We start from the raw sequence: 27811 nt of genomic DNA, 5'->3' as shown, positions 1-27811 counted from the left end.
TGGGCAAGATCGGGATAAGTCCGCTGTGCTGGTAAGCTTTTTCCCTGCGAGTCACACTGGCAAAGCTTTTCGCTATGATGAAGTCCACTCAGGACGCAGACTACGGCTGTCCGGAGCTGTCCGGAGGGAAGTGGCGCTCCCCGGCGTCTTTCTGCTGAAGCCGCGCTACGGAGCCTGCGGCTGCCGCTGCCCTCATCTGTGCACCAAGCAGCCGCTCCTTCGCCTCCGGGAGCCGCAGAAACAGGTCGCTTCTACGAGGCGAAGAACGAGGCCGGCTTGTGTGCGCATTCTTCGGACTGCTAAAGGACAGTGGCTGCAGCTCCGTGCCGCATCAATTCACGGCTGGCATGCTTATGGCAGGTGTTCCTGGACTACTTTCCTGCATTTTGTCTTCGCCCTGATACAGCCTCTCCAGGGAAAATCGTGCTCGTCCTCTGAGGCTCCGGGATGCAGAGACCTCGGTGGCAGCTGCAGAAAAGAAGGGCTGTGCCGAATTTCTCGAGAAGTAAGAGCATAAACAACGCCTTGTGTTTGGGAATGAGCAGCTGCTGAATTTTGCAATTGCCTTCAATGTGCACTGAATGCCAGGCTGGGATGTGCGCACCTAAAACTACGAGCTGGGCAGGAGCAGGCAGCGAGCACGGCCATCTGAGAGCATTTCCTAGCCTGCTCGGAAAAGAGCAGTGTCTTTGGAGTGTGAGGCAAGTCCATGTTTCTGGGCAAGAGCGGGATAAGTCCGCTGTGCTGGTAAAATTTTGCCTGCGAGTCACACTGGCAAAGCTTTTCGCTAAGATGCAGTCCACTCAGGACACAGACTACGGCGGTCCGGAGCTGTCCGGAGGGAAGTGGCACTCCCCGGCGTCTTTCTGCCGAAGCCAGGCTTTGGAGCCTGCGGCTGCCGCTGCCCTCATCTGTGCACGAAGCAGCCGCTTCTTCACCTCCGAGAGCCGCTGAAAGCGGTGGCTTGTACGAGGCGAAGAACGAGGCCGGCTTGTGTGCGCATTCTTCGGACTGCTAAAGGACAGTGGCTGCAGCTCCGTGCCCCTTCAATTCACTGCTGCAATGCTTATGGCAGGTGTTCCTGGACTACTTTCCTGCGTTTAGAATTCGCCCTGATACAGCCTCTCCTGGCTAAATCGTGCTCGTCCTCTGAGGCTCCAGGATGCAGAGACCTCGGTGGCAGCTGCAGAAAAGAAGGGCTGCACCGAATTTGTCGGGAAGCAAGAGCATAAACAGCGCACTTGTGTTTAGAAATGAGCAGCTGCTGGATTTTGCAATTGCCTTGACTGTGCACTGAATGCCAGGCTGGGATGTGCGCACCTAAAACTACGAGCTGGGCAGGAGCAGGCAGAGAGCACGGCCATCTGAGAGCATTTCCTAGCCTGCTTAGGAAAGAGCAGTGTCTTTGGAGTGTGAGGCAAGTCCATGTTTCTGGGCAAGAGCGGGATAAGTCCGCTGTGCTGGTAAGCTTTTTCCCTGCGAGTCACACTGGCAAAGCTTTTCGCTATGATGAAGTCCACTCAGGACGCAGACTACGGCTGTCCGGAGCTGTCCGGAGGGAAGTGGCGCTCCCCGGCGTCTTTCTGCTGAAGCCGCGCTACGGAGCCTGCGGCTGCCGCTGCCCTCATCTGTGCACGAAGCAGCCGCTCCTTCACCTCCGGAAGCCGCAGAAACAGGTGGCTTGTACGAGGCGAAGAACGAGGCCGGCTTGTGTGCGCATTCTTCGGACTGCTAAAGGACAGTGGCTGCAACTCCGTGCCCCTTCAATTCACTGCTGCAATGCTTATGGCAGGTGTTCCTGGACTACTTTCCTGCGTTTAGAATTCGCCCTGATACAGCCTCTCCTGGCTAAATCGTGCTCGTCCTCTGAGGCTCCAGGATGCAGAGATCACGGTGGCAGCTGCAGAAAAGAAGGGCTGCACCGAATTTGTCGGGAAGCAAGAGCATAAACAGCGCACTTGTGTTTAGAAATGAGCAGCTGCTGGATTTTGCAATTGCCTTGACTGTGCACTGAATGCCAGGCTGGGATGTGCGCACCTAAAACTACGAGCTGGGCAGGAGCAGGCAGAGAGCACGGCCATCTGAGAGCATTTCCTAGCCTGCTTAGGAAAGAGCAGTGTCTTTGGAGTGTGAGGCAAGTCCATGTTTCTGGGCAAGAGCGGGATAAGTCCGCTGTGCTGGTAAGCTTTTTCCCTGCGAGTCACACTGGCAAAGCTTTTCGCTATGATGAAGTCCACTCAGGACGCAGACTACGGCTGTCCGGAGCTGTCCGGAGGGAAGTGGCGCTCCCCGGCGTCTTTCTGCTGAAGCCGCGCTACGGAGCCTGCGGCTGCCGCTGCCCTCATCTGTGCACGAAGCAGCCGCTCCTTCACCTCCGGAAGCCGCAGAAACAGGTGGCTTGTACGAGGTGAAGAACGAAGCCGGCTTGTGTGCGCATTCTTCGGACTGCTAAAGGACAGTGGCTGCAGCTCCGTGCCGCCTCAATTCACGGCTGGCATGCTTATGGCAGGTGTTCCTGGACTACTTTCCTGCGTTTAGAATTCGCCCTGATACAGCCTCTCCTGGCTAAATCGTGCTCGTCCTCTGAGGCTCCAGGATGCAGAGACCTCGGTGGCAGCTGCAGAAAAGAAGGGCTGCACCGAATTTGTCGGGAAGCAAGAGCATAAACAGCGCACTTGTGTTTGGAAATGAGCAGCTGCTGGATTTTGCAATTGCCTTGACTGTGCACTGAATGCCAGGCTGGGATGTGCGCACCTAAAACTACGAGCTGGGCAGGAGCAGGCAGAGAGCACGGCCATCTGAGAGCATTTTCTAGTCTGCTCGGAAAAGAGCAGTGTCTTTGGAGTGTGAGGCAAGTCCATGTTTCTGGGCAAGAGCGGGATAATTCCGCTGTGCTGGTAAAATTTTGCCAGCGAGTCACACTGGCAAAGCTTTTCGCTAAGATGCAGTCCTGTCAGGACACAGACTACGGCGGTCCGGAGCTGTCCGGAGGGAAGTGGCACTCCCCGGCGTCTTTCTGCCGAAGCCAGGCTTCGGAGCCTGCGGCTGCCGCTGCCCTCATCTGTGCACGAAGCAGCCGCTCCTTCGCCTCCGGGAGCCGCAGAGACAGGTGGCGTGTATGACGCGAAGAACGAAGCCGGCTTGTGTGCGCATTCTTCGGACTGCTAAAGGACAGTGGCTGCAGCTCCGTGCCGCATCAATTCACTGCTGCAATGCTTATGGCAGGTGTTCCTGGACTACTTTCCTGCGTTTTGACTTCGCCCTGATACAGCCCCTCCTGTCAAAATCGTGCTCGTCCTCTGAGGCTCCGGGATGCAGAGACCTCGATGGCAGCTGCAGAAAAGAAGGTCTGTGCCGAATTTGTCGGGAAGCAAGAGCATAAACAGCGCACTTGTGTTTGGGAATGAGCAGCTGCTGGATTTTGCAATTGCCTTCACTTTGCACTGAATGCCAGGGTGGAAGTGCGCACCTAAAACTACGAGCTGGGCAGGAGCAGGCAGAGAGCACGGCCATCTGAGAGCATTTCCTAGCCTGCCCAGGAAAGAGCAGTGTCTTTGGAGTGTGAGGCAAGTCCATGTTTCTGGGCAAGATCGGGATAAGTCCGCTGTGCTGGTAAGCTTTTTCCCTGCGAGTCACACTGGCAAAGCTTTTCGCTATGATGAAGTCCACTCAGGACGCAGACTACGGCTGTCCGGATCTGTCCGGAGGGAAGTGGCGCTCCCCGGCGTCTTTCTGCTGAAGCCGCGCTACGGAGCCTGCGGCTGCCGCTGCCCTCATCTGTGCACGAAGCAGCCGCTCCTTCGCCTCCGGAAGCCGCAGAAACAGGTGGCTTGTACGAGGTGAAGAACGAAGCCGGCTTGTGTGCGCATTCTTCGGACTGCTAAAGGACAGTGGCTGCAGCTCCGTGCCGCATCGATTCACTGCTGCAATGCTTATGGCAGGTGTTCCTGGACTACTTTCCTGCATTTTGTCTTCGCCCTGATACAGCCCCTCCACAGAAAATCGTGCTCGTCCTCTGAGGCTCCGGGATGCAGAGACCTCGGTGGCAGCTGCAGAAAAGAAGGGCTGTGCCGAATTTGTCGGGAAGTAAGAGCATAAACAACGCCTTGTGTTTGGGAATGAGCAGCTGCTGGATTTTGCAATTGCCTTGACTGTGCACTGAATGCCAGGCTGGGATGTGCGCACCTAAAACTACGAGCTGGGCAGGAGCAGGCAGAGAGCACGGCCATCTGAGAGCATTTCCTAGCCTGCCCAGGAAAGAGCAGTGTCTTTGGAGTGTGAGGCAAGTCCATGTTTCTGGGCAAGAGCGGGATAAGTCCGCTGTGCTGGTAAGCTTTTTCCCTGCGAGACACACTGGCAAAGCTTTTCGCTATGATGAAGTCCACTCAGGAGGCAGACTACGGCTGTCCGGATCTGTCCGGAGGGAAGTGGCGCTCCCCGGCGTCTTTCTGCTGAAGCCGCGCTACGGAGCCTGCGGCTGCCGCTGCCCTCATCTGTGCACGAAGCAGCCGCTCCTTCGCCTCCGGAAGCCGCAGAAACAGGTGGCTTGTACGAGGTGAAGAACGAAGCCGGCTTGTGTGCGCATTCTTCGGACTGCTAAAGGACAGTGGCTGCAGCTCCGTGCCGCATCAATTCACGGCTGGCATGCTTATGGCAGGTGTTCCAGGACTACTTTCCTGCGTTTTGACTTCGCCCTGATACAGCCCCTCCTGGCTAAATCGTGCTCGTCCTCTGAGGCTCCGGGATGCAGAGACCTCGGTGGCAGCTGCAGAAAAGAAGGGCTGCGCCGAATTTGTCGGGAAGCAAGAGCATAAACAGCGCCTTGTGTTTGGGAATGAGCAGCTGCTGGATTTTGCAATTGCCTTCACTGTGCACTGAATGCCAGGCTGGGATGTGCGCACCTAAAACTACGAGCTGGGCAGGAGCAGGCAGAGAGCACGGCCATCTGAGAGCATTTCCTAGCCTGCTTAGGAAAGAGCAGTGTCTTTGGAGTGTGAGGCAAGTCCATGTTTCTGGGCAAGAGCGGGATAAGTCCGCTGTGCTGGTAAGCTTTTTCCCTGCGAGTCACACTGGCAAAGCTTTTCGCTATGATGAAGTCCACTCAGGACGCAGACTACGGCTGTCCGGATCTGTCCGGAGGGAAGTGGCGCTCCCCGGCGTCTTTCTGCTGAAGCCGCGCTACGGAGCCTGCGGCTGCCGCTGCCCTCATCTGTGCACGAAGCAGCCGCTCCTTCACCTCCGGAAGCCGCAGAAACAGGTGGCTTGTACGAGGCGAAGAACGAGGCCGGCTTGTGTGCGCATTCTTCGGACTGCTAAAGGACAGTGGCTGCAGCTCCGTGCCCCTTCAATTCACTGCTGCAATGCTTATGGCAGGTGTTCCTGGACTACTTTCCTGCGTTTAGAATTCGCCCTGATACAGCCTCTCCTGGCTAAATCGTGCTCGTCCTCTGAGGCTCCAGGATGCAGAGACCTCGGTGGCAGCTGCAGAAAAGAAGGGCTGCACCGAATTTGTCGGGAAGCAAGAGCATAAACAGCGCACTTGTGTTTAGAAATGAGCAGCTGCTGGATTTTGCAATTGCCTTGACTGTGCACTGAATGCCAGGCTGGGATGTGCGCACCTAAAACTACGAGCTGGGCAGGAGCAGGCAGAGAGCACGGCCATCTGAGAGCATTTCCTAGCCTGCTTAGGAAAGAGCAGTGTCTTTGGAGTGTGAGGCAAGTCCATGTTTCTGGGCAAGAGCGGGATAAGTCCGCTGTGCTGGTAAGCTTTTTCCCTGCGAGTCACACTGGCAAAGCTTTTCGCTATGATGAAGTCCACTCAGGACGCAGACTACGGCTGTCCGGAGCTGTCCGGAGGGAAGTGGCGCTCCCCGGCGTCTTTCTGCTGAAGCCGCGCTACGGAGCCTGCGGCTGCCGCTGCCCTCATCTGTGCACGAAGCAGCCGCTCCTTCACCTCCGGAAGCCGCAGAAACAGGTGGCTTGTACGAGGTGAAGAACGAAGCCGGCTTGTGTGCGCATTCTTCGGACTGCTAAAGGACAGTGGCTGCAGCTCCGTGCCGCCTCAATTCACGGCTGGCATGCTTATGGCAGGTGTTCCTGGACTACTTTCCTGCGTTTAGAATTCGCCCTGATACAGCCTCTCCTGGCTAAATCGTGCTCGTCCTCTGAGGCTCCAGGATGCAGAGACCTCGGTGGCAGCTGCAGAAAAGAAGGGCTGCACCGAATTTGTCGGGAAGCAAGAGCATAAACAGCGCACTTGTGTTTGGAAATGAGCAGCTGCTGGATTTTGCAATTGCCTTGACTGTGCACTGAATGCCAGGCTGGGATGTGCGCACCTAAAACTACGAGCTGGGCAGGAGCAGGCAGAGAGCACGGCCATCTGAGAGCATTTTCTAGTCTGCTCGGAAAAGAGCAGTGTCTTTGGAGTGTGAGGCAAGTCCATGTTTCTGGGCAAGAGCGGGATAATTCCGCTGTGCTGGTAAAATTTTGCCAGCGAGTCACACTGGCAAAGCTTTTCGCTAAGATGCAGTCCTGTCAGGACACAGACTACGGCGGTCCGGAGCTGTCCGGAGGGAAGTGGCACTCCCCGGCGTCTTTCTGCCGAAGCCAGGCTTCGGAGCCTGCGGCTGCCGCTGCCCTCATCTGTGCACGAAGCAGCCGCTCCTTCGCCTCCGGGAGCCGCAGAGACAGGTGGCGTGTATGACGCGAAGAACGAAGCCGGCTTGTGTGCGCATTCTTCAGACTGCTAAAGGACAGTGGCTGCAGCTCCGTGCCGCATCAATTCACTGCTGCAATGCTTATGGCAGGTGTTCCTGGACTACTTTCCTGCGTTTTGACTTCGCCCTGATACAGCCCCTCCTGTCAAAATCGTGCTCGTCCTCTGAGGCTCCGGGATGCAGAGACCTCGATGGCAGCTGTTGAAAAGAAGGTCTGTGCCGAATTTGTCGGGAAGCAAGAGCATAAACAGCGCACTTGTGTTTGGGAATGAGCAGCTGCTGGATTTTGCAATTGCCTTCACTTTGCACTGAATGCCAGGGTGGAAGTGCGCACCTAAAACTACGAGCTGGGCAGGAGCAGGCAGAGAGCACGGCCATCTGAGAGCATTTCCTAGCCTGCCCAGGAAAGAGCAGTGTCTTTGGAGTGTGAGGCAAGTCCATGTTTCTGGGCAAGATCGGGATAAGTCCGCTGTGCTGGTAAGCTTTTTCCCTGCGAGTCACACTGGCAAAGCTTTTCGCTATGATGAAGTCCACTCAGGACGCAGACTACGGCTGTCCGGATCTGTCCGGAGGGAAGTGGCGCTCCCCGGCGTCTTTCTGCTGAAGCCGCGCTACGGAGCCTGCGGCTGCCGCTGCCCTCATCTGTGCACGAAGCAGCCGCTCCTTCGCCTCCGGAAGCCGCAGAAACAGGTGGCTTGTACGAGGTGAAGAACGAAGCCGGCTTGTGTGCGCATTCTTCGGACTGCTAAAGGACAGTGGCTGCAGCTCCGTGCCGCATCGATTCACTGCTGCAATGCTTATGGCAGGTGTTCCTGGACTACTTTCCTGCATTTTGTCTTCGCCCTGATACAGCCCCTCCACAGAAAATCGTGCTCGTCCTCTGAGGCTCCGGGATGCAGAGACCTCGGTGGCAGCTGCAGAAAAGAAGGGCTGTGCCGAATTTGTCGGGAAGTAAGAGCATAAACAACGCCTTGTGTTTGGGAATGAGCAGCTGCTGGATTTTGCAATTGCCTTGACTGTGCACTGAATGCCAGGCTGGGATGTGCGCACCTAAAACTACGAGCTGGGCAGGAGCAGGCAGAGAGCACGGCCATCTGAGAGCATTTCCTAGCCTGCCCAGGAAAGAGCAGTGTCTTTGGAGTGTGAGGCAAGTCCATGTTTCTGGGCAAGAGCGGGATAAGTCCGCTGTGCTGGTAAGCTTTTTCCCTGCGAGACACACTGGCAAAGCTTTTCGCTATGATGAAGTCCACTCAGGAGGCAGACTACGGCTGTCCGGATCTGTCCGGAGGGAAGTGGCGCTCCCCGGCGTCTTTCTGCTGAAGCCGCGCTACGGAGCCTGCGGCTGCCGCTGCCCTCATCTGTGCACGAAGCAGCCGCTCCTTCGCCTCCGGAAGCCGCAGAAACAGGTGGCTTGTACGAGGTGAAGAACGAAGCCGGCTTGTGTGCGCATTCTTCGGACTGCTAAAGGACAGTGGCTGCAGCTCCGTGCCGCATCAATTCACGGCTGGCATGCTTATGGCAGGTGTTCCAGGACTACTTTCCTGCGTTTTGACTTCGCCCTGATACAGCCCCTCCTGGCTAAATCGTGCTCGTCCTCTGAGGCTCCGGGATGCAGAGACCTCGGTGGCAGCTGCAGAAAAGAAGGGCTGCGCCGAATTTGTCGGGAAGCAAGAGCATAAACAGCGCCTTGTGTTTGGGAATGAGCAGCTGCTGGATTTTGCAATTGCCTTCACTGTGCACTGAATGCCAGGCTGGGATGTGCGCACCTAAAACTACGAGCTGGGCAGGAGCAGGCAGACAGCACGGCCATCTGAGAGCATTTCCTAGCCTGCTTAGGAAAGAGCAGTGTCTTTGGAGTGTGAGGCAAGTCCATGTTTCTGGGCAAGAGCGGGATAAGTCCGCTGTGCTGGTAAGCTTTTTCCCTGCGAGACACACTGGCAAAGCTTTTCGCTAAGATGCAGTCCTGTCAGGACACAGACTACGGCTGTCCGGAGCTGTCCGGAGGGAAGTGGCACTCCCCGGCGTCTTTCTGCCGAAGCCAGGCTTCGGAGCCTGCGGCTGCCGCTGCCCTCATCTGTGCACGAAGCAGCCGCTCCTTCGCCTCCGGAAGCCGCAGAAACAGGTGGCTTCTACGAGGCGAAGAACGAAGCCGGCTTGTGTGCGCATTCTTCGGACTGCTAAAGGACAGTGGCTGCAGCTCCGTGCCGCATCAATTCACGGCTGGCATGCTTATGGCAGGTGTTCCAGGACTACTTTCCTGCGTTTTGACTTCGCCCTGATACAGCCCCTCCTGTCAAAATCGTGCTCGTCCTCTGAGGCTCCAGGATGCAGAGATCACGGTGGCAGCTGCAGAAAAGAAGGGCAGCGCCGAATTTGTCTGGAAGCAAGAGCATAAACAGCGCCTTATTGTTGGGAATGAGCAGCTGCTGGATTTTGCAATTGCCTTGACTGTGCACTGAATGCCAGGGTGGAAGTGCGCACCTAAAACTACGAGCTGGGCAGGAGCAGGCAGAGAGCACGGCCATCTGAGAGCATTTCCTAGCCTGCCCAGGAAAGAGCAGTGTCTTTGGAGTGTGAGGCAAGTCCATGTTTCTGGGCAAGATCGGGATAAGTCCGCTGTGCTGGTAAGCTTTTTCCCTGCGAGACACACTGGCAAAGCTTTTCGCTATGATGAAGTCCACTGAGGACGCAGACTACGGCTGTCCGGAGCTGTCCGGAGGGAAGTGGCGCTCCCCGGCGTCTTTCTGCTGAAGCCGCGCTACGGAGCCTGCGGCTGCCGCTGCCCTCATCTGTGCACGAAGCAGCCGCTTCTTCACCTCCGAGAGCCGCTGAAAGCGGTGGCTTGTACGAGGCGAAGAACGAAGCCGGCTTGTGTGCGCATTCTTCGGACTGCTAAAGGACAGTGGCTGCAGCTCCGTGCCGCATCAATTCACTGCTGCAATGCTTATGGCAGGTGTTCCTGGACTACTTTCCTGCGTTTTGACTTCGCCCTGATACAGCCCCTCCTGTCAAAATCGTGCTCGTCCTCTGAGGCTCCGGGATGCAGAGACCTCGATGGCAGCTGTTGAAAAGAAGGTCTGTGCCGAATTTGTCGGGAAGCAAGAGCATAAACAGCGCACTTGTGTTTGGGAATGAGCAGCTGCTGGATTTTGCAATTGCCTTCACTTTGCACTGAATGCCAGGGTGGAAGTGCGCACCTAAAACTACGAGCTGGGCAGGAGCAGGCAGAGAGCACGGCCATCTGAGAGCATTTCCTAGCCTGCCCAGGAAAGAGCAGTGTCTTTGGAGTGTGAGGCAAGTCCATGTTTCTGGGCAAGATCGGGATAAGTCCGCTGTGCTGGTAAGCTTTTTCCCTGCGAGTCACACTGGCAAAGCTTTTCGCTATGATGAAGTCCACTCAGGACGCAGACTACGGCTGTCCGGATCTGTCCGGAGGGAAGTGGCGCTCCCCGGCGTCTTTCTGCTGAAGCCGCGCTACGGAGCCTGCGGCTGCCGCTGCCCTCATCTGTGCACGAAGCAGCCGCTCCTTCGCCTCCGGAAGCCGCAGAAACAGGTGGCTTGTACGAGGTGAAGAACGAAGCCGGCTTGTGTGCGCATTCTTCGGACTGCTAAAGGACAGTGGCTGCAGCTCCGTGCCGCATCGATTCACTGCTGCAATGCTTATGGCAGGTGTTCCTGGACTACTTTCCTGCATTTTGTCTTCGCCCTGATACAGCCCCTCCACAGAAAATCGTGCTCGTCCTCTGAGGCTCCGGGATGCAGAGACCTCGGTGGCAGCTGCAGAAAAGAAGGGCTGTGCCGAATTTGTCGGGAAGTAAGAGCATAAACAACGCCTTGTGTTTGGGAATGAGCAGCTGCTGGATTTTGCAATTGCCTTGACTGTGCACTGAATGCCAGGCTGGGATGTGCGCACCTAAAACTACGAGCTGGGCAGGAGCAGGCAGAGAGCACGGCCATCTGAGAGCATTTCCTAGCCTGCCCAGGAAAGAGCAGTGTCTTTGGAGTGTGAGGCAAGTCCATGTTTCTGGGCAAGAGCGGGATAAGTCCGCTGTGCTGGTAAGCTTTTTCCCTGCGAGACACACTGGCAAAGCTTTTCGCTATGATGAAGTCCACTCAGGAGGCAGACTACGGCTGTCCGGATCTGTCCGGAGGGAAGTGGCGCTCCCCGGCGTCTTTCTGCTGAAGCCGCGCTACGGAGCCTGCGGCTGCCGCTGCCCTCATCTGTGCACGAAGCAGCCGCTCCTTCGCCTCCGGAAGCCGCAGAAACAGGTGGCTTGTACGAGGTGAAGAACGAAGCCGGCTTGTGTGCGCATTCTTCGGACTGCTAAAGGACAGTGGCTGCAGCTCCGTGCCGCATCAATTCACGGCTGCAATGCTTATGGCAGGTGTTCCAGGACTACTTTCCTGCGTTTTGACTTCGCCCTGATACAGCCCCTCCTGGCTAAATCGTGCTCGTCCTCTGAGGCTCCGGGATGCAGAGACCTCGGTGGCAGCTGCAGAAAAGAAGGGCTGCGCCGAATTTGTCGGGAAGCAAGAGCATAAACAGCGCCTTGTGTTTGGGAATGAGCAGCTGCTGGATTTTGCAATTGCCTTCACTGTGCACTGAATGCCAGGCTGGGATGTGCGCACCTAAAACTACGAGCTGGGCAGGAGCAGGCAGACAGCACGGCCATCTGAGAGCATTTCCTAGCCTGCTTAGGAAAGAGCAGTGTCTTTGGAGTGTGAGGCAAGTCCATGTTTCTGGGCAAGAGCGGGATAAGTCCGCTGTGCTGGTAAGCTTTTTCCCTGCGAGACACACTGGCAAAGCTTTTCGCTAAGATGCAGTCCTGTCAGGACACAGACTACGGCTGTCCGGAGCTGTCCGGAGGGAAGTGGCACTCCCCGGCGTCTTTCTGCCGAAGCCAGGCTTCGGAGCCTGCGGCTGCCGCTGCCCTCATCTGTGCACGAAGCAGCCGCTCCTTCGCCTCCGGAAGCCGCAGAAACAGGTGGCTTCTACGAGGCGAAGAACGAAGCCGGCTTGTGTGCGCATTCTTCGGACTGCTAAAGGACAGTGGCTGCAGCTCCGTGCCGCATCAATTCACGGCTGGCATGCTTATGGCAGGTGTTCCAGGACTACTTTCCTGCGTTTTGACTTCGCCCTGATACAGCCCCTCCTGTCAAAATCGTGCTCGTCCTCTGAGGCTCCAGGATGCAGAGATCACGGTGGCAGCTGCAGAAAAGAAGGGCAGCGCCGAATTTGTCTGGAAGCAAGAGCATAAACAGCGCCTTATTGTTGGGAATGAGCAGCTGCTGGATTTTGCAATTGCCTTGACTGTGCACTGAATGCCAGGGTGGAAGTGCGCACCTAAAACTACGAGCTGGGCAGGAGCAGGCAGAGAGCACGGCCATCTGAGAGCATTTCCTAGCCTGCCCAGGAAAGAGCAGTGTCTTTGGAGTGTGAGGCAAGTCCATGTTTCTGGGCAAGATCGGGATAAGTCCGCTGTGCTGGTAAGCTTTTTCCCTGCGAGACACACTGGCAAAGCTTTTCGCTATGATGAAGCCCACTGAGGACGCAGACTACGGCTGTCCGGAGCTGTCCGGAGGGAAGTGGCGCTCCCCGGCGTCTTTCTGCTGAAGCCGCGCTACGGAGCCTGCGGCTGCCGCTGCCCTCATCTGTGCACGAAGCAGCCGCTCCTTCGCCTCCGAGAGCCGCAGAGACAGGTGGCGTGTATGACGCGAAGAACGAAGCCGGCTTGTGTGCGCATTCTTCGGACTGCTAAAGGACAGTGGCTGCAGCTCCGTGCCGCATCAATTCACTGCTACAATGCTTATGGCAGGTGTTCCTGGACTACTTTCCTGCATTTTGTCTTCGCCCTGATACAGCCCCTCCACAGAAAATCGTGCTCGTCCTCTGAGGCTCCGGGATGCAGAGACCTCGGTGGGAGCTGCAGAAAAGAAGGGCAGCGCCGAATTTGTCGGGAAGTAAGAGCATAAACAACGCCTTGTGTTTGGGAATGAGCAGCTGCTGGATTTTGCAATTGCCTTCATGTGCACTGAATGCCAGGCTGGGATGTTCGCACCTAAAACTACGAGCTGGGCAGGAGCAGGCAGAGAGCACGGCCATCTGAGAGCATTTCCTAGCCTGCTTAGGAAAGAGCAGTGTCTTTGGAATGTGAGGCAAGTCCATGTTTCTGGGCAAGAGCGGGATAAGTCCGCTGTGCTGGTAAGCTTTTTCCCTGCGAGACACACTGGCAAAGCTTTTCGCTATGATGAAGTCCACTCAGGACGCAGACTACGGCTGTCCGGAGCTGTCCGGAGGGAAGTGGCGCTCCCCGGCGTCTTTCTGCTGAAGCCGCGCTACGGAGCCTGCGGCTGCCGCTGCCCTCATCTGTGCACGAAGCAGCCGCTCCTTCGCCTCCGGGAGCAGCAGAGGGAGGTGGCTTGTACGAGGTGAAGAACGAAGCCGGCTTGTGTGCGCATTCTTCGGACTGCTAAAGGACAGTGGCTGCAGCTCCGTGCCGCCTCAATTCACGGCTGGCATGCTTATGGCAGGTGTTCCTGGACTACTTTCCTGCGTTTAGACTTCGCCCTGATACAGCCTCTCCTGGCTAAATCGTGCTCGTCCTCTGAGGCTCCAGGATGCAGAGACCTCGGTGGCAGCTGCAGAAAAGAAGGGCTGCACCGAATTTGTCGGGAAGCAAGAGCATAAACAGCGCACTTGTGTTTGGAAATGAGCAGCTGCTGGATTTTGCAATTGCCTTGACTGTGCACTGAATGCCAGGCTGGGATGTGCGCACCTAAAACTACGAGCTGGGCAGGAGCAGGCAGAGAGCACGGCCATCTGAGAGCATTTTCTAGTCTGCTCGGAAAAGAGCAGTGTCTTTGGAGTGTGAGGCAAGTCCATGTTTCTGGGCAAGAGCGGGATAATTCCGCTGTGCTGGTAAAATTTTGCCAGCGAGTCACACTGGCAAAGCTTTTCGCTAAGATGCAGTCCTGTCAGGACACAGACTACGGCTGTCCGGAGCTGTCCGGAGGGAAGTGGCACTCCCCGGCGTCTTTCTGCCGAAGCCAGGCTTCGGAGCCTGCGGCTGCCGCTGCCCTCATCTGTGCACGAAGCAGCCGCTCCTTCGCCTCCGAGAGCCGCAGAGACAGGTGGCGTGTATGACGCGAAGAACGAAGCCGGCTTGTGTGCGCATTCTTCGGACTGCTAAAGGACAGTGGCTGCAGCTCCGTGCCGCATCAATTCACTGCTGCAATGCTTATGGCAGGTGTTCCTGGACTACTTTCCTGCATTTTGTCTTCGCCCTGATACAGCCCCTCCACAGAAAATCGTGCTCGTCCTCTGAGGCTCCGGGATGCAGAGACCTCGGTGGGAGCTGCAGAAAAGAAGGGCAGCGCCGAATTTGTCGGGAAGTAAGAGCATAAACAGCGCACTTGTGTTTGGGAATGAGCAGCTGCTGGATTTTGCAATTGCCTTCATGTGCACTGAATGCCAGGCTGGGATGTGCGCACCTAAAACTACGAGCTGGGCAGGAGCAGGCAGACAGCACGGCCATCTGAGAGAATTTCCTAGCCTGCCCAGGAAAGAGCAGTGTCTTTGGAGTGTGAGGTAAGTCCATGTTTCTGGGCAAGAGCGGGATAAGTCCGCTGTGCTGGTAAGCTTTTTCCCTGCGAGACACACTGGCAAAGCTTTTCGCTATGATGAAGTCCACTCAGGACGCAGACTACGGCTGTCCGGAGCTGTCCGGAGGGACGTGCCGCTCCCCGGCGTCTTTCTGCTGAAGCCGCGCTACGGAGCCTGCGGCTGCCGCTGCCCTCATCTGTGCACGAAGCAGCCGCTCCTTCGCCTCCGGGAGCCGCAGAAACAGGTGGCTTGTACGAGGTGAAGAACGAAGCCGGCTTGTGTGCGCATTCTTCAGACTGCTAAAGGACAGTGGCTGCAGCTCCGTGCCGCATCAATTCACGGCTGGCATGCTTATGGCAGGTGTTCAGGACTACTTTCCTGCGTTTTGACTTCGCCCTGATACAGCCCCTCCTGTCAAAATCGTGCTCGTCCTCTGAGGCTCCGGGATGCAGAGACCTCGATGGCAGCTGTTGAAAAGAAGGTCTGTGCCGAATTTGTCGGGAAGCAAGAGCATAAACAGCGCACTTGTGTTTGGGAATGAGCAGCTGCTGGATTTTGCAATTGCCTTCACTTTGCACTGAATGCCAGGGTGGAAGTGCGCACCTAAAACTACGAGCTGGGCAGGAGCAGGCAGAGAGCACGGCCATCTGAGAGCATTTCCTAGCCTGCCCAGGAAAGAGCAGTGTCTTTGGAGTGTGAGGCAAGTCCATGTTTCTGGGCAAGAGCGGGATAAGTCCGCTGTGCTGGTAAGCTTTTTCCCTGCGAGTCACACTGGCAAAGCTTTTCGCTATGATGAAGTCCACTCAGGACGCAGACTACGGCTGTCCGGATCTGTCCGGAGGGAAGTGGCGCTCCCCGGCGTCTTTCTGCTGAAGCCGCGCTACGGAGCCTGCGGCTGCCGCTGCCCTCATCTGTGCACGAAGCAGCCGCTCCTTCGCCTCCGGAAGCCGCAGAAACAGGTGGCTTGTACGAGGTGAAGAACGAAGCCGGCTTGTGTGCGCATTCTTCGGACTGCTAAAGGACAGTGGCTGCAGCTCCGTGCCGCATCGATTCACTGCTGCAATGCTTATGGCAGGTGTTCCTGGACTACTTTCCTGCATTTTGTCTTCGCCCTGATACAGCCCCTCCACAGAAAATCGTGCTCGTCCTCTGAGGCTCCGGGATGCAGAGACCTCGGTGGCAGCTGCAGAAAAGAAGGGCTGTGCCGAATTTGTCGGGAAGTAAGAGCATAAACAACGCCTTGTGTTTGGGAATGAGCAGCTGCTGGATTTTGCAATTGCCTTGACTGTGCACTGAATGCCAGGCTGGGATGTGCGCACCTAAAACTACGAGCTGGGCAGGAGCAGGCAGAGAGCACGGCCATCTGAGAGCATTTCCTAGCCTGCCCAGGAAAGAGCAGTGTCTTTGGAGTGTGAGGCAAGTCCATGTTTCTGGGCAAGAGCGGGATAAGTCCGCTGTGCTGGTAAGCTTTTTCCCTGCGAGACACACTGGCAAAGCTTTTCGCTATGATGAAGTCCACTCAGGAGGCAGACTACGGCTGTCCGGATCTGTCCGGAGGGAAGTGGCGCTCCCCGGCGTCTTTCTGCTGAAGCCGCGCTACGGAGCCTGCGGCTGCCGCTGCCCTCATCTGTGCACGAAGCAGCCGCTCCTTCGCCTCCGGAAGCCGCAGAAACAGGTGGCTTGTACGAGGTGAAGAACGAAGCCGGCTTGTGTGCGCATTCTTCGGACTGCTAAAGGACAGTGGCTGCAGCTCCGTGCCGCATCAATTCACGGCTGGCATGCTTATGGCAGGTGTTCCAGGACTACTTTCCTGCGTTTTGACTTCGCCCTGATACAGCCCCTCCTGGCAAAATCGTGCTCGTCCTCTGAGGCTCCGGGATGCAGAGACCTCGGTGGCAGCTGCAGAAAAGAAGGGCTGCGCCGAATTTGTCGGGAAGCAAGAGCATAAACAGCGCCTTGTGTTTGGGAATGAGCAGCTGCTGGATTTTGCAATTGCCTTCACTGTGCACTGAATGCCAGGCTGGGATGTGCGCACCTAAAACTACGAGCTGGGCAGGAGCAGGCAGACAGCACGGCCATCTGAGAGCATTTCCTAGCCTGCTTAGGAAAGAGCAGTGTCTTTGGAGTGTGAGGCAAGTCCATGTTTCTGGGCAAGAGCGGGATAAGTCCGCTGTGCTGGTAAGCTTTTTCCCTGCGAGACACACTGGCAAAGCTTTTCGCTAAGATGCAGTCCTGTCAGGACACAGACTACGGCTGTCCGGAGCTGTCCGGAGGGAAGTGGCACTCCCCGGCGTCTTTCTGCCGAAGCCAGGCTTCGGAGCCTGCGGCTGCCGCTGCCCTCATCTGTGCACGAAGCAGCCGCTCCTTCGCCTCCGGAAGCCGCAGAAACAGGTGGCTTCTACGAGGCGAAGAACGAAGCCGGCTTGTGTGCGCATTCTTCGGACTGCTAAAGGACAGTGGCTGCAGCTCCGTGCCGCATCAATTCACGGCTGGCATGCTTATGGCAGGTGTTCCAGGACTACTTTCCTGCGTTTTGACTTCGCCCTGATACAGCCCCTCCTGTCAAAATCGTGCTCGTCCTCTGAGGCTCCAGGATGCAGAGATCACGGTGGCAGCTGCAGAAAAGAAGGGCAGCGCCGAATTTGTCTGGAAGCAAGAGCATAAACAGCGCCTTATTGTTGGGAATGAGCAGCTGCTGGATTTTGCAATTGCCTTGACTGTGCACTGAATGCCAGGGTGGAAGTGCGCACCTAAAACTACGAGCTGGGCAGGAGCAGGCAGAGAGCACGGCCATCTGAGAGCATTTCCTAGCCTGCCCAGGAAAGAGCAGTGTCTTTGGAGTGTGAGGCAAGTCCATGTTTCTGGGCAAGATCGGGATAAGTCCGCTGTGCTGGTAAGCTTTTTCCCTGCGAGACACACTGGCAAAGCTTTTCGCTATGATGAAGCCCACTGAGGACGCAGACTACGGCTGTCCGGAGCTGTCCGGAGGGAAGTGGCGCTCCCCGGCGTCTTTCTGCTGAAGCCGCGCTACGGAGCCTGCGGCTGCCGCTGCCCTCATCTGTGCACGAAGCAGCCGCTCCTTCGCCTCCGAGAGCCGCAGAGACAGGTGGCGTGTATGACGCGAAGAACGAAGCCGGCTTGTGTGCGCATTCTTCGGACTGCTAAAGGACAGTGGCTGCAGCTCCGTGCCGCATCAATTCACTGCTGCAATGCTTATGGCAGGTGTTCCTGGACTACTTTCCTGCATTTTGTCTTCGCCCTGATACAGCCCCTCCACAGAAAATCGTGCTCGTCCTCTGAGGCTCCGGGATGCAGAGACCTCGGTGGCAGCTGCAGAAAAGAAGGGCAGCGCCGAATTTGTCGGGAAGTAAGAGCATAAACAACGCCTTGTGTTTGGGAATGAGCAGCTGCTGGATTTTGCAATTGCCTTCATGTGCACTGAATGCCAGGCTGGGATGTGCGCACCTAAAACTACGAGCTGGGCAGGAGCAGGCAGAGAGCACGGCCATCTGAGAGCATTTCCTAGCCTGCTTAGGAAAGAGCAGTGTCTTTGGAATGTGAGGCAAGTCCATGTTTCTGGGCAAGAGCGGGATAAGTCCGCTGTGCTGGTAAGCTTTTTCCCTGCGAGACACACTGGCAAAGCTTTTCGCTATGATGAAGTCCACTCAGGACGCAGACTACGGCTGTCCGGAGCTGTCCGGAGGGAAGTGGCGCTCCCCGGCGTCTTTCTGCTGAAGCCGCGCTACGGAGCCTGCGGCTGCCGCTGCCCTCATCTGTGCACGAAGCAGCCGCTCCTTCGCCTCCGGGAGCAGCAGAGGGAGGTGGCTTGTACGAGGTGAAGAACGAAGCCGGCTTGTGTGCGCATTCTTCGGACTGCTAAAGGACAGTGGCTGCAGCTCCGTGCCGCCTCAATTCACGGCTGGCATGCTTATGGCAGGTGTTCCTGGACTACTTTCCTGCGTTTAGACTTCGCCCTGATACAGCCTCTCCTGGCTAAATCGTGCTCGTCCTCTGAGGCTCCAGGATGCAGAGACCTCGGTGGCAGCTGCAGAAAAGAAGGGCTGCACCGAATTTGTCGGGAAGCAAGAGCATAAACAGCGCACTTGTGTTTGGAAATGAGCAGCTGCTGGATTTTGCAATTGCCTTGACTGTGCACTGAATGCCAGGCTGGGATGTGCGCACCTAAAACTACGAGCTGGGCAGGAGCAGGCAGAGAGCACGGCCATCTGAGAGCATTTTCTAGTCTGCTCGGAAAAGAGCAGTGTCTTTGGAGTGTGAGGCAAGTCCATGTTTCTGGGCAAGAGCGGGATAATTCCGCTGTGCTGGTAAAATTTTGCCAGCGAGTCACACTGGCAAAGCTTTTCGCTAAGATGCAGTCCTGTCAGGACACAGACTACGGCTGTCCGGAGCTGTCCGGAGGGAAGTGGCACTCCCCGGCGTCTTTCTGCCGAAGCCAGGCTTCGGAGCCTGCGGCTGCCGCTGCCCTCATCTGTGCACGAAGCAGCCGCTCCTTCGCCTCCGAGAGCCGCAGAGACAGGTGGCGTGTATGACGCGAAGAACGAAGCCGGCTTGTGTGCGCATTCTTCGGACTGCTAAAGGACAGTGGCTGCAGCTCCGTGCCGCATCAATTCACTGCTGCAATGCTTATGGCAGGTGTTCCTGGACTACTTTCCTGCATTTTGTCTTCGCCCTGATACAGCCCCTCCACAGAAAATCGTGCTCGTCCTCTGAGGCTCCGGGATGCAGAGACCTCGGTGGCAGCTGCAGAAAAGAAGGGCTGTGCCGAATTTGTCGGGAAGTAAGAGCATAAACAGCGCACTTGTGTTTGGGAATGAGCAGCTGCTGGATTTTGCAATTGCCTTCATGTGCACTGAATGCCAGGCTGGGATGTGCGCACCTAAAACTACGAGCTGGGCAGGAGCAGGCAGACAGCACGGCCATCTGAGAGAATTTCCTAGCCTGCCCAGGAAAGAGCAGTGTCTTTGGAGTGTGAGGTAAGTCCATGTTTCTGGGCAAGAGCGGGATAAGTCCGCTGTGCTGGTAAGCTTTTTCCCTGCGAGACACACTGGCAAAGCTTTTCGCTATGATGAAGTCCACTCAGGACGCAGACTACGGCTGTCCGGAGCTGTCCGGAGGGACGTGCCGCTCCCCGGCGTCTTTCTGCTGAAGCCGCGCTACGGAGCCTGCGGCTGCCGCTGCCCTCATCTGTGCACGAAGCAGCCGCTCCTTCGCCTCCGGAAGCCGCAGAAACAGGTGGCTTGTACGAGGTGAAGAACGAAGCCGGCTTGTGTGCGCATTCTTCAGACTGCTAAAGGACAGTGGCTGCAGCTCCGTGCCGCATCAATTCACGGCTGGCATGCTTATGGCAGGTGTTCAGGACTACTTTCCTGCGTTTTGACTTCGCCCTGATACAGCCCCTCCTGTCAAAATCGTGCTCGTCCTCTGAGGCTCCGGGATGCAGAGACCTCGATGGCAGCTGTTGAAAAGAAGGTCTGTGCCGAATTTGTCGGGAAGCAAGAGCATAAACAGCGCACTTGTGTTTGGGAATGAGCAGCTGCTGGATTTTGCAATTGCCTTCACTTTGCACTGAATGCCAGGGTGGAAGTGCGCACCTAAAACTACGAGCTGGGCAGGAGCAGGCAGAGAGCACGGCCATCTGAGAGCATTTCCTAGCCTGCCCAGGAAAGAGCAGTGTCTTTGGAGTGTGAGGCAAGTCCATGTTTCTGGGCAAGAGCGGGATAAGTCCGCTGTGCTGGTAAGCTTTTTCCCTGCGAGTCACACTGGCAAAGCTTTTCGCTATGATGAAGTCCACTCAGGACGCAGACTACGGCTGTCCGGATCTGTCCAGAGGGAAGTGGCGCTCCCCGGCGTCTTTCTGCTGAAGCCGCGCTACGGAGCCTGCGGCTGCCGCTGCCCTCATCTGTGCACGAAGCAGCCGCTCCTTCGCCTCCGGAAGCCGCAGAAACAGGTGGCTTGTACGAGGTGAAGAACGAAGCCGGCTTGTGTGCGCATTCTTCGGACTGCTAAAGGACAGTGGCTGCAGCTCCGTGCCGCATCGATTCACTGCTGCAATGCTTATGGCAGGTGTTCCTGGACTACTTTCCTGCATTTTGTCTTCGCCCTGATACAGCCCCTCCACAGAAAATCGTGCTCGTCCTCTGAGGCTCCGGGATGCAGAGACCTCGGTGGCAGCTGCAGAAAAGAAGGGCTGTGCCGAATTTGTCGGGAAGTAAGAGCATAAACAACGCCTTGTGTTTGGGAATGAGCAGCTGCTGGATTTTGCAATTGCCTTGACTGTGCACTGAATGCCAGGCTGGGATGTGCGCACCTAAAACTACGAGCTGGGCAGGAGCAGGCAGAGAGCACGGCCATCTGAGAGCATTTCCTAGCCTGCTTAGGAAAGAGCAGTGTCTTTGGAGTGTGAGGCAAGTCCATGTTTCTGGGCAAGAGCGGGATAAGTCCGCTGTGCTGGTAAGCTTTTTCCCTGCGAGACACACTGGCAAAGCTTTTCGCTATGATGAAGTCCACTCAGGAGGCAGACTACGGCTGTCCGGATCTGTCCGGAGGGAAGTGGCGCTCCCCGGCGTCTTTCTGCTGAAGCCGCGCTACGGAGCCTGCGGCTGCCGCTGCCCTCATCTGTGCACGAAGCAGCCGCTCCTTCGCCTCCGGAAGCCGCAGAAACAGGTGGCTTGTACGAGGTGAAGAACGAAGCCGGCTTGTGTGCGCATTCTTCGGACTGCTAAAGGACAGTGGCTGCAGCTCCGTGCCGCATCAATTCACGGCTGGCATGCTTATGGCAGGTGTTCCAGGACTACTTTCCTGCGTTTTGACTTCGCCCTGATACAGCCCCTCCTGGCTAAATCGTGCTCGTCCTCTGAGGCTCCGGGATGCAGAGACCTCGGTGGCAGCTGCAGAAAAGAAGGGCTGCGCCGAATTTGTCGGGAAGCAAGAGCATAAACAGCGCCTTGTGTTTGGGAATGAGCAGCTGCTGGATTTTGCAATTGCCTTCACTGTGCACTGAATGCCAGGCTGGGATGTGCGCACCTAAAACTACGAGCTGGGCAGGAGCAGGCAGACAGCACGGCCATCTGAGAGCATTTCCTAGCCTGCTTAGGAAAGAGCAGTGTCTTTGGAGTGTGAGGCAAGTCCATGTTTCTGGGCAAGAGCGGGATAAGTCCGCTGTGCTGGTAAGCTTTTTCCCTGCGAGACACACTGGCAAAGCTTTTCGCTAAGATGCAGTCCTGTCAGGACACAGACTACGGCTGTCCGGAGCTGTCCGGAGGGAAGTGGCACTCCCCGGCGTCTTTCTGCCGAAGCCAGGCTTCGGAGCCTGCGGCTGCCGCTGCCCTCATCTGTGCACGAAGCAGCCGCTCCTTCGCCTCCGGAAGCCGCAGAAACAGGTGGCTTGTACGAGGCGAAGAACGAAGCCGGCTTGTGTGCGCATTCTTCGGACTGCTAAAGGACAGTGGCTGCAGCTCCGTGCCGCATCAATTCACGGCTGGCATGCTTATGGCAGGTGTTCCAGGACTACTTTCCTGCGTTTTGACTTCGCCCTGATACAGCCCCTCCTGTCAAAATCGTGCTCGTCCTCTGAGGCTCCAGGATGCAGAGATCACGGTGGCAGCTGCAGAAAAGAAGGGCAGCGCCGAATTTGTCGGGAAGCAAGAGCATAAACAGCGCCTTATTGTTGGGAATGAGCAGCTGCTGGATTTTGCAATTGCCTTGACTGTGCACTGAATGCCAGGGTGGAAGTGCGCACCTAAAACTACGAGCTGGGCAGGAGCAGGCAGAGAGCACGGCCATCTGAGAGCATTTCCTAGCCTGCTTAGGAAAGAGCAGTGTCTTTGGAGTGTGAGGCAAGTCCATGTTTCTGGGCAAGAGCGGGATAAGTCCGCTGTGCTGGTAAGCTTTTTCCCTGCGAGACACACTGGCAAAGCTTTTCGCTATGATGAAGTCCACTCAGGACGCAGACTACGGCTGTCCGGAGCTGTCCGGAGGGAAGTGGCGCTCCCCGGCGTCTTTCTGCTGAAGCCGCGCTACGGAGCCTGCGGCTGCCGCTGCCCTCATCTGTGCACGAAGCAGCCGCTCCTTCGCCTCCGGGAGCAGCAGAGGGAGGTGGCTTGTACGAGGTGAAGAACGAAGCCGGCTTGTGTGCGCATTCTTCGGACTGCTAAAGGACAGTGGCTGCAGCTCCGTGCCGCCTCAATTCACGGCTGGCATGCTTATGGCAGGTGTTCCTGGACTACTTTCCTGCGTTTAGACTTCGCCCTGATACAGCCTCTCCTGGCTAAATCGTGCTCGTCCTCTGAGGCTCCAGGATGCAGAGACCTCGGTGGCAGCTGCAGAAAAGAAGGGCTGCACCGAATTTGTCGGGAAGCAAGAGCATAAACAGCGCACTTGTGTTTGGAAATGAGCAGCTGCTGGATTTTGCAATTGCCTTCACTGTGCACTGAATGCCAGGCTGGGATGTGCGCACCTAAAACTACGAGCTGGGCAGGAGCAGGCAGAGAGCACGGCCATCTGAGAGCATTTTCTAGTCTGCTCGGAAAAGAGCAGTGTCTTTGGAGTGTGAGGCAAGTCCATGTTTCTGGGCAAGAGCGGCATAATTCCGCTGTGCTGGTAAAATTTTGCCAGCGAGTCACACTGGCAAAGCTTTACGCTAAGATGCAGTCCTGTCAGGACACAGACTACGGCGGTCCGGAGCTGTCCGGAGGGAAGTGGCGCTCCCCGGCGTCTTTCTGCCGAAGCCAGGCTTCGGAGCCTGCGGCTGCCGCTGCCCTCATCTGTGCACGAAGCAGCCGCTCCTTCGCCTCCGAGAGCCGCAGAGACAGGTGGCGTGTATGACGCGAAGAACGAAGCCGGCTTGTGTGCGCATTCTTCGGACTGCTAAAGGACAGTGGCTGCAGCTCCGTGCCGCATCAATTCACTGCTGCAATGCTTATGGCAGGTGTTCCTGGACTACTTTCCTGCATTTTGTCTTCGCCCTGATACAGCCCCTCCACAGAAAATCGTGCTCGTCCTCTGAGGCTCCGGGATGCAGAGACCTCGGTGGCAGCTGCAGAAAAGAAGGGCTGTGCCGAATTTGTCGGGAAGTAAGAGCATAAACAACGCCTTGTGTTTGGGAATGAGCAGCTGCTGGATTTTGCAATTGCCTTCATGTGCACTGAATGCCAGGCTGGGATGTGCGCACCTAAAACTACGAGCTGGGCAGGAGCAGGCAGAGAGCACGGCCATCTGAGAGCATTTCCTAGCCTGCTTAGGAAAGAGCAGTGTCTTTGGAGTGTGAGGCAAGTCCATGTTTCTGGGCAAGAGCGGGATAAGTCCGCTGTGCTGGTAAGCTTTTTCCCTGCGAGACACACTGGCAAAGCTTTTCGCTATGATGAAGTCCACTCAGGACGCAGACTACGGCTGTCCGGAGCTGTCCGGAGGGAAGTGCCGCTCCCCGGCGTCTTTCTGCTGAAGCCGCGCTACGGAGCCTGCGGCTGCCGCTGCCCTCATCTGTGCACGAAGCAGCCGCTCCTTCGCCTCCGGGAGCAGCAGAGGGAGGTGGCTTGTACGAGGTGAAGAACGAAGCCGGCTTGTGTGCGCATTCTTCGGACTGCTAAAGGACAGTGGCTGCAGCTCCGTGCCGCCTCAATTCACGGCTGGCATGCTTATGGCAGGTGTTCCTGGACTACTTTCCTGCGTTTAGAATTCGCCCTGATACAGCCTCTCCTGGCTAAATCGTGCTCGTCCTCTGAGGCTCCAGGATGCAGAGACCTCGGTGGCAGCTGCAGAAAAGAAGGGCTGCACCGAATTTGTCGGGAAGCAAGAGCATAAACAGCGCACTTGTGTTTGGAAATGAGCAGCTGCTGGATTTTGCAGTTGCCTTGACTGTGCACTGAATGCCAGGCTGGGATGTGCGCACCTAAAACTACGAGCTGGGCAGGAGCAGGCAGAGAGCACGGCCATCTGAGAGCATTTTCTAGTCTGCTCGGAAAAGAGCAGTGTCTTTGGAGTGTGAGGCAAGTCCATGTTTCTGGGCAAGAGCGGGATAATTCCGCTGTGCTGGTAAAATTTTGCCAGCGAGTCACACTGGCAAAGCTTTTCGCTAAGATGCAGTCCTGTCAGGACACAGACTACGGCGGTCCGGAGCTGTCCGGAGGGAAGTGGCACTCCCCGGCGTCTTTCTGCCGAAGCCAGGCTTCGGAGCCTGCGGCTGCCGCTGCCCTCATCTGTGCACGAAGCAGCCGCTCCTTCGCCTCCGAGAGCCGCAGAGACAGGTGGCGTGTATGACGCGAAGAACGAAGCCGGCTTGTGTGCGCATTCTTCGGACTGCTAAAGGACAGTGGCTGCAGCTCCGTGCCGCATCAATTCACTGCTGCAATGCTTATGGCAGGTGTTCCTGGACTACTTTCCTGCATTTTGTCTTCGCCCTGATACAGCCCCTCCACAGAAAATCGTGCTCGTCCTCTGAGGCTCCCGGATGCAGAGACCTCGGTGGCAGCTGCAGAAAAGAAGGGCTGTGCCGAATTTGTCGGGAAGTAAGAGCATAAACAACGCCTTGTGTTTGGGAATGAGCAGCTGCTGGATTTTGCAATTGCCTTCATGTGCACTGAATGCCAGGCTGGGATGTGCGCACCTAAAACTACGAGCTGGGCAGGAGCAGGCAGACAGCACGGCCATCTGAGAGCATTTCCTAGCCTGCTTAGGAAAGAGCAGTGTCTTTGGAATGTGAGGCAAGTCCATGTTTCTGGGCAAGAGCGGGATAAGTCCGCTGTGCTGGTAAGCTTTTTCCCTGCGAGACACACTGGCAAAGCTTTTCGCTATGATGAAGTCCACTCAGGACGCAGACTACGGCTGTCCGGAGCTGTCTGGAGGGAAGTGCAGCTCCCCGGCGTCTTTCTGCTGAAGCCGCGCTACGGAGCCTGCGGCTGCCGCTGCCCTCATCTGTTCACGAAGCAGCCGCTCCTTCGCCTCCGGGAGCAGCAGAGGGAGGTGGCTTGTACGAGGTGAAGAACGAAGCCGGCTTGTGTGCGCATTCTTCGGACTGCTAAAGGACAGTGGCTGCAGCTCCGTGCCGCCTCAATTCACGGCTGGCATGCTTATGGCAGGTGTTCCTGGACTACTTTCCTGCGTTTAGAATTCGCCCTGATACAGCCTCTCCTGGCTAAATCGTGCTCGTCCTCTGAGGCTCCAGGATGCAGAGACCTCGGTGGCAGCTGCAGAAAAGAAGGGCTGCACCGAATTTGTCGGGAAGCAAGAGCATAAACAGCGCACTTGTGTTTGGAAATGAGCAGCTGCTGGATTTTGCAGTTGCCTTGACTGTGCACTGAATGCCAGGCTGGGATGTGCGCACCTAAAACTACGAGCTGGGCAGGAGCAGGCAGAGAGCACGGCCATCTGAGAGCATTTTCTAGTCTGCTCGGAAAAGAGCAGTGTCTTTGGAGTGTGAGGTAAGTCCATGTTTCTGGGCAAGAGCGGGATAATTCCGCTGTGCTGGTAAAATTTTGCCAGCGAGTCACACTGGCAAAGCTTTTCGCTAAGATGCAGTCCTGTCAGGACACAGACTACGGCGATCCGGAGCTGTCCGGAGGGAAGTGGCGCTCCCCGGCGTCTTTCTGCCGAAGCCACGCTTCGGAGCCTGCGGCTGCCGCAGCCCTCATCTGTGCACGAAGCAGCCGCTTCTTCACCTCCGAGAGCCGCTGAAAGCGGTGGCTTGTACGAGGCGAAGAACGAAGCCGGCTTGTGTGCGCATTCTTCGGACTGCTAAAGGACAGTGGCTGCAGCTCCGTGCCGCCTCAATTCACGGCTGGCATGCTTATGGCAGGTGTTCCTGGACTACTTTCCTGCGTTTTGTCTTCGCCCTGATACAGCCCCTCCAGGGAAAATCGTGCTCGTCCTCTGAGGCTCCCGGATACAGAGACCTCGGTGGCAGCTGCAGAAAAGAAGGGCTGTGCCGAATTTCTCGAGAAGTAAGAGCATAAACAACGCCTTGTGTTTGGGAATGAGCAGCTGCTGGATTTTGCAATTGCCTTCAATGTGCACTGAATGCCAGGCTGGGATGTGCGCACCTAAAACTACGAGCTGGGCAGGAGCAGGCAGCGAGCACGGCCATCTGAGAGCATTTCCTAGCCTGCTTAGGAAAGAGCAGTGTCTTTGGAGTGTGAGGCAAGTCCATGTTTCTGGGCAAGAGCGGGATAAGTCCGCTGTGCTGGTAAGCATTTTCCCTGCGAGACACACTGGCAAAGCTTTTCGCTATGATGAAGTCCACTCAGGACGCAGACTACGGCTGTCCGGAGCTGTCCGGAGGGAAGTGCCGCTCCCCGGCGTCTTTCTGCTGAAGCCGCGCTACGGAGCCTGCGGCTGCCGCTGCCCTCATCTGTGCACGAAGCAGCCGCTCCTTCGCCTCCGGAAGCCGCAGAAACAGGTGGCTTGTACGAGGTGAAGAACGAAGCCGGCTTGTGTGCGCATTCTTCGGACTGCTAAAGGACAGTGGCTGCAGCTCCGTGCCGCCTCAATTCACGGCTGGCATGCTTATGGCAGGTGTTCCTGGACTACTTTCCTGCGTTTAGAATTCGCCCTGATACAGCCTCTCCTGGCTAAATCGTGCTCGTCCTCTGAGGCTCCAGGATGCAGAGACCTCGGTGGCAGCTGCAGAAAAGAAGGGCTGCACCGAATTTGTCGGGAAGCAAGAGCATAAACAGCGCACTTGTGTTTGGAAATGAGCAGCTGCTGGATTTTGCAATTGCCTTGACTGTGCACTGAATGCCAGGCTGGGATGTGCGCACCTAAAACTACGAGCTGGGCAGGAGCAGGCAGAGAGCACGGCCATCTGAGAGCATTTTCTAGTCTGCTCGGAAAAGAGCAGTGTCTTTGGAGTGTGAGGCAAGTCCATGTTTCTGGGCAAGAGCGGGATAATTCCGCTGTGCTGGTAAAATTTTGCCAGCGAGTCACACTGGCAAAGCTTTTCGCTAAGATGCAGTCCTGTCAGGACACAGACTACGGCGGTCCGGAGCTGTCCGGAGGGAAGTGGCACTCCCCGGCGTCTTTCTGCCGAAGCCAGGCTTCGGAGCCTGCGGCTGCCGCTGCCCTCATCTGTGCACGAAGCAGCCGCTCCTTCGCCTCCGGGAGCCGCAGAGAGAGGTGGCTTGTACGAGGCGAAGAACGAAGCCGGCTTGTGTGCGCATTCTTCGGACTGCTAAAGGACAGTGGCTGGAGCTCTCTGCCCCCTCAATTCACTGCTGGCATGCTTATGGCAGGTGTTCCAGGACTACTTTCCTGCGTTTTGTCTTCGCCCTGATACAGCCCCTCCTGTCAAAATCGTGCTCGTCCTCTGAGGCTCCAGGATGCAGAGACCACGGTGGCAGCTGCAGAAAAGAAGGGCAGCGCCGAATTTGTCTGGAAGCAAGAGCATAAACAGCGCCTTATTGTTGGGAATGAGCAGCTGCTGGATTTTGCAATTGCCTTGACTGTGCACTGAATGCCAGGCTGGGATGTGCGCACCTAAAAC

This window comes from Lonchura striata, chromosome Z (genome assembly GCF_050655825.1).
Source record: "Lonchura striata isolate lonStrDom1 chromosome Z, ASM5065582v1, whole genome shotgun sequence".
Lineage (NCBI taxonomy): Eukaryota > Metazoa > Chordata > Aves > Passeriformes > Estrildidae > Lonchura > Lonchura striata.
The sequence above is the reverse complement of the archived record's forward strand: the minus strand, read 5'-3'. Positions refer to the sequence as shown.